Source organism: Palaemon carinicauda, chromosome 21 (assembly GCF_036898095.1).
Source record: "Palaemon carinicauda isolate YSFRI2023 chromosome 21, ASM3689809v2, whole genome shotgun sequence".
Taxonomy (NCBI): domain Eukaryota; kingdom Metazoa; phylum Arthropoda; class Malacostraca; order Decapoda; family Palaemonidae; genus Palaemon; species Palaemon carinicauda.
This window is the reverse complement of record NC_090745.1, coordinates 96,244,035-96,249,333: the sequence shown is the minus strand read 5'-3', so window position 1 is coordinate 96,249,333 and position 5,299 is coordinate 96,244,035.

Here is a 5,299-nt window from a genome sequence, read left to right as displayed (position 1 = left end):
TGTGGCTCAAGGCATGGCATATCATCAGCCATGAAAACCAACTCAAACATATTGTTCTCATCCTAGGGCCATTCCATACCTTAATGAGCTTCCTGGACACTATGGGTCACATCATGAAAGATAGTGGACTGAGAACACTACTGGACCTTGTGTATGGGCCCAACACTGTCAACCATATGCTGACTGGAAAGGCATATGAGCGAGCAGTACGTGGCCACTTCTTAGTTGATGCTGCTTTGAATGTATCAGTGGTCAAGAAAGCATCAGATCATGAGGCCACTCAGAATTCAATAGATGGAGCAGTGCAGAAGTTTGACAAAGTTCTTCGATCAATAGAAACATAAGTGGAAACTGAAGACTAGGACATATTGGCAGTTGAAGAGAGGCTCAGAGATATTCAGGATCAGCTACAACAGAGCCCAAATGGAAAATTATGGGTTCAGTACATGGAGATGATGGATATCCTGTGATCTGCCCTCAGAGGTCAAAGAACCAGCCAGCCAACATTGTACTTCAGGGCACTACAAAGAATGCTTCAATTTATTGCTGCCTCTGGACACAATAACTACACAAAATCAGCACATCTATTCCTCCAGGACATGGTGGACCTACAGAAAACGAATGAGAAACTATATGACCAACTTAATGAGTCTGGTTTGTTCTTCATTGGAGATCAGACAGATACTGGGCTGGGTTAGCACCAGATCTTGTTATTGAGCAGGTGTTAATGAAATCCATAAAGTCAACAGGAGGCTTAACACATGGACGAGGTATGGATGAAATTCAACGAACAAAATGGTTACAAGCCATGCCAGTCTTTGCTCAGATAAGTGATGAAGTAAAGAGTGTCCAGGAGAAGACTGGCACTGAAAGAAACAAAGACTTGACTGAATCCAGAAGGATGAGAGATCAGGAGGATACTTCAAAGATTTTCCAGTACCTAGAACAACATAGTCCTTTCACAGAAAATGAGTATTTGTACAACATTATTTCAGGATTATCCGCACCACAGTCAAATGCTCACCTTGCCAAATATTTTGGGAACAATATAACAAAAATGATGGAAGACCAAAATGCAGCAAACTATATCTTCAGAAAGAAACACCAAATCAAGACAATGGGTCAGAAGATAGTAACAGATGGAGTTGAAGTGCAGGTAGATCCTCAAGCTCTATTTCAGCAGTTACTTGTGATAGCCAGTAATGCTGAAATCAGCTTAAGTGGAATCATGAGGTTTGAGCTCTCTGTATACCCACCATCACTGTTCACAAGCAATGAACTTCCTCGAAGTGCCACCAAATCTCAGCTTGCAGATGCCATATCAAAATCCACTATAAGTCAAGCTGAGTCAATCCCTGATGCTGAATGTTCTGTTTTTGATGGTGGATCCTTGCTTCAACGAATCAAATGGACTGCAGGAGAAACATATGAAGATATTGCATCCAAATATGTTGTTCTTTTCAAGAGAAATAGCTATCCTATTGTTATCTTCGATGGATATAGCAATACTGCATCGACAAAATATGACTCACCTGACACGCACTTAAGTCTTTACCTTTGGAACTAAGGAGGCATTTCTAACAAACCATAAAAACAAACAGAGATTTATCAACTTTCTGTCTGAAACTCTGAAGGAGCATGGTGTATCTACAAAGTATGCAGAGGAAGATGCAGATTTTCTAATAGTGCAAGAGGCAGTTAACATGGCAGTTAGCAAGGTAACATACGTTATAGCAGAGGATACTGACATTTTGGTGCTTTTTCTGTCATCACATGAAGTCTACCAGTCAGCACCTGTTCATAGTATCACAGAAATCCAATATGAAGCATCCCATTTGGAACATCGGAGAAATTAGTGCACGACTCGGTGAAGAATGCTGCAGGTGTTTGCCATTTATGCATACTCTGTGTGGATGTGACACCACGTCAAGGTTAAACAAAATAGGAAAGGGAGCTGTACTGAAAAAACAAAGTGTTCTCTGCGAGTGTGCTGTGCCATTCTTGTCTCCCAGCTCAACTTACGAGGAAATAAAAATAGCAGGAGAACGAGCAATTATTCAGATGTACAGCTCTAACAGTGATTGTGCAACTCTTGATGACCTGAGAAAGAAAAAGTTTCAGGCCAAAGTCATCAAGAGTTTGAGAAGTGTAGATGTGAAAGACCTGCCACCTACTAGTGATGCAGCAAAATATCACTCTTTCCGGGTTTATTATCAAACACAATTCTGGCTAAGTAACAGTGATATTAAACCTGACGATTGGGGCTGGAAGAGAAATGGAAGAAACTTAATTCCTTGCACGATGGACAACAGCCCTGCGCCTGGAGCCTTGCTGAGAGTAATCAGATGCAAATGCAAAGGCTTTTGTGACACTCAGCACTGCTCATGCAATAAACACGGGTTATATTGTACAGATTTTTGTGAGGAGTGTCAAACTAGCACTTGTGTTAACATATTAATAGACGAAGACACTTAACATGATTAATTTAGTTTGTGCATGTATTTTGAGCAACAATGATTGTATTTTTTTATTTCTGTTATTTTCAAACACCGTCAAGAGCTAATCAATAATTTGATCGTTTTTCATTTTAGTTAATCTTGCATATATTACAACCATTGTAGAACCCAAGAAAATTGCAAAGGTAATTTTCTTCTTGAAATATTAAGTGCAGCCTTCATTTCAACCAGGGGCCCACAGAGGTCACGGGTGAAAACTGATGTCTGCAGTAAATTCCTGGAGACCATGCTTTTTTGAGTAATATATATATATATATATATATATATATATATATATATATATATATATATATATATATATATATTTAAAAGTGGAAATTTTAGAGGATGCTTCCATTCACACAATGAGAACGGCCGCCATTTTTAATACGGAATTACGCAAACTCAAAATGGCCGAATATGTCAGTTTTTTTTTACTGAGGTGTTCTAAAGAGTCCAAATGACACATTCGTGGATAGAATAAACTATTGCAATTTGTTTTACTGAACTTTCTATTTTCATCTGTTTTCCATGAATTAAAATTATGTCTATTTTTGTGTGCGTTTCTTTTGCAAAAATATCAAGATATAATGGAAAGTAAATACGTCAAAATAAAGAAAAATCTTCACTCTAAATGAGCAATTCTATGGCATTTTACCGTAAAGTTAGTAGTTAAGGAGATATTTAGGTAAATGTGAGTACAAAGTCGATTTTTTCAGTTTCTCCAAAATGTGTGTATTCCAATTCCGGGCTTGTTTGCGCAAATCTTTCCATTTTAGGGTAAATACCTATGGAGACAAACATGTGTAGAATTTAATTTTCTATCGTTTTTGTACCAATACCTCTTACCCGTACGATGAACCGTTTTGGAGAAAAACGGGAAAATATGGAAAAATGTACCCTCCGAAAACGTTAAGTGTGATTTTCACAACTTCAAAATGGCCGAATTTGTCCCATTTTGGATATGGTGTTCCTAAGAGTCCATATAATATGTTCATGCAATAAAACAAAATATTGCAATTTGTTTGACTAAATAACCTTTTTTGGCCTATTTCCCATGGACTACCGGGTTAGGATCTGGATATTTGGTACAAGGAGATCGTCCCAGAATTATATCCTTCATACTTCATATTTTTTTAAAAGGTTGTACCTTCATAAATCTGAAAAAGTAAATCATACTAGTACCATTACTCAACATTGCTTCAGTTCATAAATTTCTTTCAAATATAAGCAAAACTTTTAACAGGGTTTACTGTGAACAACATTTGGACTCGAATATTATTTGCATATTGAGTTTGAGTAATCACTCTTTACCTAACAGTATATTTACTGTAAATTCAAAACCCAGACGTTTACCGAGGTTGTGTGTCAGAGTTTTGATTTAAATTGCCATGCTAAGTTTTTTCCCTTTTCATTGTTTGTACACTTTTCCTTGACGTTTCATTTTTCGACTACTCTAACTGGTAACCGAAAAACACAGTTTTTGGGTCGTTAGATCACGTCATATTCACGGTTCAAAAATTTTCATTAGTAAATATAAACTTGCCGTCCTTTGGAGTCAGGGATGTGGGAAGTAGGGCAACTTATAGGTCTATATGCCAAGTCACTAACAACGATTGGCTGGTACTTAATGGCCCTGGCTTGGGCGCTGATTAATCATATGCTTGGTTCTCTAGGACAATGAGCTGACGCTCATGAACGCCCACCTTATATTGCAATTTACAAAGAATAGAGAACGCAGGAATTCTAGTGATATTGATAATTATTATAATTTTGATAATAATAAGTCAAAATAATAATTTTAGTAAATATAATAATTATAGTAATTTCAATAATGATCATAATTTCAATAGTACCATTTTAGTACTTAGGCAGCTTTCAGTAACGCAATGTGGTGTCGTCAATCCCAAATAATCTGAAATTTTTTTTTTTCAGACCTTTTGACATTGCATATACAATTTACTTCTAAGTCTGGTAACTCTCATTCAATTCCTGTTCGTCACACACACACACACACACACACACACACACACACACACACACACATATATATATGTATATATATATATACACACGTGTATATAAATATACTCTTTAGAGCAAACAGACATATGTACTGCATATACTGTATATATACATATACACATACAGTATATACATGCATATTCATACATACATATACATATACATATATATATGTATATATATGCATATATATATATAATTATATATGCATTTATATATATACATATATATACATGCATATGTATATGTATGTATATTATATGTATATATATATATATTATATATGTATTATATATATATATATATATATATATATGTATATATATATATATATATATGTATTATATATATATATATATATATGCATTATATATATATATATATATATATATTATATATATATATATATATATATGCATTTATATATATATAATATATATATATATATATATATATATATATATATATATATGCATATTACATATACATTAGATATGTTATATATATATATATATATATATACATATATATATATATGTATTTATATGATGCATTTAAATTCATATAAATGTATGTATAATTAACAGTGTAACACATATTATATATATAATAATACTATATAAATGATAATGATGATATATATATATATATATATATATATATATATATGACACAACAACAGATAATTTATGACCGATGACGACATTTACAAGTCACTAATATGAAATGAAATTAACATCTCACAAAAATTTACATGTGCCACCTAATGTTGATAAAGA